Source organism: Boleophthalmus pectinirostris, unplaced genomic scaffold, assembly GCF_026225935.1.
Source record: "Boleophthalmus pectinirostris isolate CB_2022bp ecotype Guang Dong unplaced genomic scaffold, ASM2622593v1 HiC_scaffold_3, whole genome shotgun sequence".
NCBI lineage: Eukaryota > Metazoa > Chordata > Actinopteri > Gobiiformes > Gobiidae > Boleophthalmus > Boleophthalmus pectinirostris.
In genome coordinates this window covers 40860823-40867905 of record NW_026571299.1, presented here as the reverse complement: position 1 = coordinate 40867905, position 7083 = coordinate 40860823, and positions in this window count along the sequence as shown.

The following is a 7083-nucleotide window of genomic DNA, read 5'->3' as shown; positions in this document are numbered from 1 at the left end:
CAGTCGCCATGACGAGAGCGGTCCAAGCGTCTGTCACACTATGGTGTAGGTTGATGCACAGCCCTGCACTCTTGTGGGCTGTTAGTCAGTGGAGTCAGGGGGCTGTGGAGTGGATCAAACGATTGGGGTTCCCCTCCATCACAGTCCAGAGTCCCACTGCGGTTAGCTCCGAGACATACAGGCACCTCACTTCGCACAGAGCCTCCAAATGCCAAAAACAAAGTACACCAAGAGTTTGAGCCAAGACAATGAGAAGGCAATCAGAGCAGTTTAAGTTGTTTTTGTTCTCTTTTCTTTGCCAACAAAAGACTTTACTCACAGTCACTTGATCGACCAGGATGCACATGCTCTTCATGTGACTCCAATAGAGAGATAGCTCTGCACAACAAACTCAATTCTGTCTTACTTAACGGTGACACACATTCCATTTTATTAAGCATGAGCGGTGGGAGGAATAAGAGAAATTGAGGTCAGTGGAAGCCAACTTGTTGCACTAACATGTAACTCTATCTAACACATACCCCCGCCAGTGATTGACTTATGATTGACTTGGATGTGTTTTACGCACTAGTCAGACCCCATGCAAAGCCTCCTGATACAAAGTCAAGGCTGCGGACCAGGCAAGTGTAGCATGGGTGGGAGTAGGAAAGGCACCTTGCAACAGCTGGTCTGAATTATCGGTGGGGTCGGGGGGTGCCGTGCTGGGGAGGTGGAGGGGAGGCATGGAGACTCTTGGCGCCAGGATCAGGCCAGCAGGTCAGGGAGGATGACGATTACCAAAATACTAGCAGGCAGCCGTGGTCCAACGAAGAGAGGGGGTGTTCCTGGTTCTCAACGTGCAGCAACAGGATGGGCAGGAGAGCGGACCACTATAGAGGAGTGTGTGTGAGTGAGAGAGGGACGCTCCTACTTCCACTTCCTATGAGATAGCCCCTTCCTGTCATTGAGAAGCATAAAAAAGAGCGTTAGTTTTTAGGGTGAAATGACCTATTGTATGAGGACCACAGGCAGTCAAGTCGAACAGGGTTAATGAACCTCCAAATGCACAGGGCCATTACTTTGGTCAAGTGTAAATGCTGCTCTGTTCCAATGATGACACCATGAAGCCAGCTGCATGCAAGGTGCACTCCAGTGAGAACAGCCCCTTTGTGAAACCTCCCAGACCAGGCTCAACCCTGTGTGGAATCGCTCTAAACCAGCAAAGACAGGGAAATGGGGCCCTCTGCTGATAATCAGTGGCCCTACTCTTCACTTCTCCATTGCATATTGTGTTAAATATAGAGTATATTATATATCTTAATGATTAAAATGTGGTATGATTACACATTTTAATTGTAGTTAATAAATAAATACATAAATACATTTATTTATTTATTTATTTATAGAGGATATCCATCAAGGTTGAAAGATTAGACCACTATGTAAAATATAAAACTCAAATAAACAGGGCATGGAGAAATCAGTTCATAAAATACATCTCACTAGAACCAAAAAGTCCCTTATCCATAAATAAAAAGTAAAAGTAAAGTAAATGTAATGTAATGTAAACACTAAAATGAACATGTAATTACAACCTGTAGGCAGTAGAGGGTAGTGTTGGGTGTAGTGTTGGAATAGAGAGGACCTAGGGTTCAGGGTTCAGGGTTCAGAGATATGAAAGAAATGCTGATCTCAGTTGGGCTTTGAGTAGAAACAGAAACAGGTTCTAAGTCAAAAACACTCAAGTTCAGTTTTGCTACCACAATATTGTAATTACACAAATAAAGAAAGTAACTGAATTTATACAGTTTAATAATTGTGTAATATATAAGAAAATATTATCGTGTGGTCTGGACCATATAAAATTATTGAAGAAAGGCCAACTTTTTTCTCTTCATAATATTTTTGAGTACTGACACTTGCTCAAATGTGTATCTAATTCCAGTACTAGATTGAATATAAATTAGTAAGAGGTTTTAATTTTTTGGACAATCCAAATTGTTTCTGACACGGCATAATGATTGCATTTTGTCGCCAGTCACAGGTAAATTCTAGTATGACTTTGTAGAGGACTTCAGATTGGTGACCTGCTGCATAGTACTGTGCGTTAAAAGCAATGTGGGACAAGATGGGGACTGGCTGAGACGCACATGGGGGCAGCTGTCTGAATGGCTGGCCGGCTGCCGGGAAGTAGCACTTCTCTAGATTCCACGCTGATCCTTGTGTTTGGTCTCAGAGAGAGTCGGAGGAGCACGGGCGCTCCCTCTGGACCTCCTCACCTGCTCCTTCTGCACTTTCTCACTGCTCCATGGCCCAGGCCCTGCATAACTGCAACTAGCTGTTAAATGTTGGCACGGTCCACAAAGGCCCACAAGGAGCCTAGATGTCCACAGGCTGTGTATGCCAAAACATCAAGGCACCAGACATCCTATACAGCAGGTAACCAACCACATACACTAAACAGATAAATTACATAATGGATCCAGTAAATAAAAACTATAATATTTGTCAGATCGTATTCAGAGACCAGCACGGTGGAGATAAAGCTTTAAGGTTAGGAATTCCAGCCCAGTTGCCGTGATTATGTCAGCTGTTGGGACCTCACAGCAGGATTCCCAAACATTTTCATGTACCCAAAGACTACAACTATCAGGTTGTAACTTTTGACCTGACTTTAGATTTGTGTTATGTCACTTACTTAAAAGCATGTGCTTTAGGTTAAACCAGCAACACTGAAAGCTGTTTTGACAGCTGAGAAGAAACAAAAATAATTAATTACATTTATAAATATAAATTTTTCATTTAAATTGGTTTTAGTTAGTTAATTTTACTCATATACTGAAGGAACAGTTGTTGTACCAAACCCCAATTTGAGACATATATTATGGAGTATGTATGATACTTTCATATTAATCTTATCATGTATTGGATTGTTCAGTACATTTGTTTGTTAATTAAAGCTGTTCCTGTAGGCTTTAAATTAAGTAAATTAAGTCAATTGCAGCTTAATGTAGGTGTTCTTATTCTTAATTCTCAAATCTTAATCTTATTAAAAAAATGCATGTTGGTATTCATCTGCCCTACCCCTCTCTTCATATGACATTTGGCCTGAATGTGACTTTGCTTTGAATCTGCCAGGCAACCAAGTGGACTAATTGAACTTAATTTGAGCATATCCCACATGTGTGTGTGTTGGAGCAGTTGCCCTGAACAACAGGTGACAGTCTTCTGCAGAGGTGCTGATGGTGCTTGTGTGGAACTATGCCCTTGAGTGAATGCATGAATGCATGCGCACGTGGACATAAAGGACCTATATGACGGCCTGGAGCCTATGTAAACTGTGAAAGAGCTGCCACGCGCCCTGCTTGAATGCTTGTCATTGTGACAGCAGCACTGTCTAAACTGCCATTATGAACAGGGCTGAGTATAGCCATCTGCAATACAGGGCACCTTTAACAAGAACCCATCAACACTGACAGTAAATTATCAGAGAAATGTCTACTCTGACACTCAGATGCTCCAGGCCACTAAATGAAGGTCTCTCAAGACACTGGACAAGTTTCCCACACAGGTCTATTTACAGTCAAGCACAGGCACTGTAGACATGGTCCACTAAAACCAGACATCTCCAAAGTGCTGAAACCAATGTGCAGTAGAGGCTCCAGTCAAACCTAGCTTGGCTTATCATGTTTAACTTTGGAGAATATTTCATATGGAGGGCTGTTTACTGTTACACAGATGGGACTTTGTTCACTTGCCTGTACTTACAGTTGCACAGCACAGTAGTTTCTGATGTGTGCCTGGCCTTGTTAACCCGTTCCTCTGCTTTATGGGCTGGATGGAGCATCAGCAGTTCTGGCACAAGAGCTCTATCTGGGATCCTGGAGTGCGTCAGATTGTCTACAGGCCTGTGTTTGGATAAGGCTGTCCACCCATTGTCTCTGATGCCCCAGCTGGGTCGAGGTATGCCTCCATGCTCCTGAAATAGAAGAACAGCTGAGGGCTGCCTTGCATTCTGAGAGCAGGGCCGCACAGGCAGGCCGGGCCCACTGACTACACCACACCTCACCAACAATGAGCCAGCCCTATTGTCTGGAGCCACAGCTAATAGCAAAGTATCAAAGCCCAGCGGCTAAAAGACTGATTAGGTGCACACTGTGTGGCAAATATCTATGTAGGGCTGTGCGCATGCAGAGTAATTGAGGCTTTAGAGAGCGTCAGTGACATGCGTCTATTTGTCTCCACTCTGATGAACCCACAGCTAAGACCTGAGCCTACAGCTGCTGCAAGGTATTGGGAGCAGGCACGAGGTGATTACAGAAATATCCAGAAGCCATGAATGCTTTGATCCAAAATGAATTGTTGTTTCATTGGTCAATTTTAGCTACATCGTTTGGTCAGGTTTACTTAGTAGAACTTAGTAGATATATCTAGTTAATCTTTCAAGTCTGCATTACATTTAAGAGAGACAATACATACACCATTATACATCATATATATATATATATATATATATATATATATATATATATATATATATATATATATATATATATATATATATATATATATATATATACACATACATACACACACACACTCAAAAAAACAATGTTAATAGTACACCATATGTGTATGTTTTAAATTTTGTAATATATCTACTCCTGCTGCTTTCTTTTCTTAAGGTTTTTAAAACTTAATTTGGTACATGAGAACAGCTGGAAAATGGGAGGGAGGGTAGGCCATACCGATGACACTGAGACAGGTAAACTGTCCTGCATATGAGCTACAGCACAACTGTGTCTTATGGTGGATAGAACACAGCAGCGAAGGAAAAAGACAAGAAAAATAGATGTATTATATATATATATATATATATATATATATATATATATATATATATATTTTTTTTTTTTTATGACAAGATTTATCACTATTTACTGGCTTGACAAGCCTCTCTATTCTTTCCACACTGGGGGGGTAATATTTTACTGTAGCCACAGTTGCCCTGGGGCTGACTGACAAAGATGCGCCACTCAAGTGGGTTAGTGTTTCACATAATCTTCTGAAAATAGGTAATATTCCTTTATTCCTGTCTCACTGTGCCCAAGCTCCTTAGCAAATATAAAGTGACAAAACGGTAGTGACTTCAGTCATAATTCTCAATCTGTGTGCATCTCGTTGCCTAAGACTGTTGGCATTCAGTGCACGATGATCTAAAACAAGTGTGACTGACCCTCAGATTAAACTCTTATACCCCACATGTATCCTCTTCACCAGCCCGGCATCAGACTGAGCACTGTGGCAGCAATCATTGAAAATTGGTATGTGTTTAATAGTACATGCAAGAGCCTTAATAGGCAGAGTCACATTTGAAGCTAAATGATTTTGTGAAACACTGGGGATGTAAGCAGAGCTGTTTCTTGAAGAAGTCAGCTGTTGCCGTGAGCAGCAGTGTGGTGGTGCGGAGAGATGCAGCGCGGCAAACACTCCACTACACGTGTGTGTTTATGTGCATTTATTTAAAGCCAGCAGCTCCGGGGGCTTTGGGATTCATCTCCTCCTCATGTGTTATCAGCATGCCAGCTTTTCAAATGTGTACCAAGTGACATAGTACATAAAGCAGCCCCTGGCCCACTTTGAAGCTCCTTGTCCCAGAATAGCATGGACCCGCTCCTATCTCACTGAAGCCCAAGAAAGTTTAAGCCATCAGTGCAACACCTCCCAGTCTGCCAGGCACACTGATAGCAAACAAAGATGGCTGACACAAGCTTTGAAGTGAGGAGTTAGCAAGAAACTAATATTGAAATATTACAGTCTTAAGTCATTAATACCCATATACCTATAATGTGGAAGCAGCATAGAAAATAACTGCTTCATTCCAGATATTATAGCAAAAACTAAATGCAGGCTTATTACATGTACTATGAGAATAATCAGGAAGAAAATTACCTTTAGAGAAACATCTTTTTTTGTTCTGCCTATGTACATAAAGATATACACACCCACTGGGTGTCAACTGGCTTTTCATCAAAACTTTTTAAGACTCTAGTCTACAGTCAATTTCCCTATCAGGAATGCCGGACTCTGGCTTTGTCTATTCTGAGAAACTGTGGTCCCCGGGCCCCTCCCCCTGCACCGCACTCTCCCCTCACTCTGAAGGTCAGTCTGCTGGAGCCACAGCACCAAGAGCTCAGGCCCGAAAGCAGCAAGCTAACTGTAACCACATATTTATGTGAAGTGTAAATATTGTGGCGCTGGCTTAAGCCAATATAAAAGTAACTGCATATACTTTATATACTTCTTAGTAATCATAGATTTGCAAACAGTTGTCACTTATTCTTACAGACCATTGTGTGGATCATGTGCACCACGTTTATCTCTATTAATATAATATGGTGTGTGTATATATAGCTGTGTTTAATGCTGCATGGCTCCACAAATAATCTCTTCTAAAATTTCCTCTGTGGATACACACAAATGCACTTTGACATGAGATCCCCAAAACGTACCATTTCAAAGGGGACAATTATTAGAGCAATTTTAAACAAGTTTCTACTATGACACCTTCTGGTGTATTTGCCAAGTAAAAAATTCGCAGGGATGCTGCATTAAATCCCTCTCTCCCACTCCCTTGCACTGTGTACAGTGAACAAAATAACTGGGATACAAAAATAGCCGCCTAGGGTTTAGCGCAATGACAAAAACGTAGCTTTCCTTTTGTGTCAATTGAGACGGGTGCGAAGCACCAATAGGCGCTGGAGGAGGTGGCATATGCTAATAAGAGACAAATGTCCACGACCGTGACCTTGAGACGCACAGTATAAAGCAGACAACCTCCGCACGGGGCAGTTGTTTGGTTGTGGTTTGGGGGTCAGTGGAAACTTGGGTAGGTTTTACGCGGCTTACAGAAGCTTTTCCCGGGAAGTAGAGGGACATTGACTGGGGACATGTGGAGGGTTTCTTACAGCTGACTCCTTCATCACTTGTGGAAAATTTGACGTGAACACAAATAGTTTCCATCCAAAACAATTGCTGACTATTTTATTTTCTTACCAGAGGACGCCTCGTCAGTGTGCCGTGTGTTCAGAGTGCGTCCGGTGT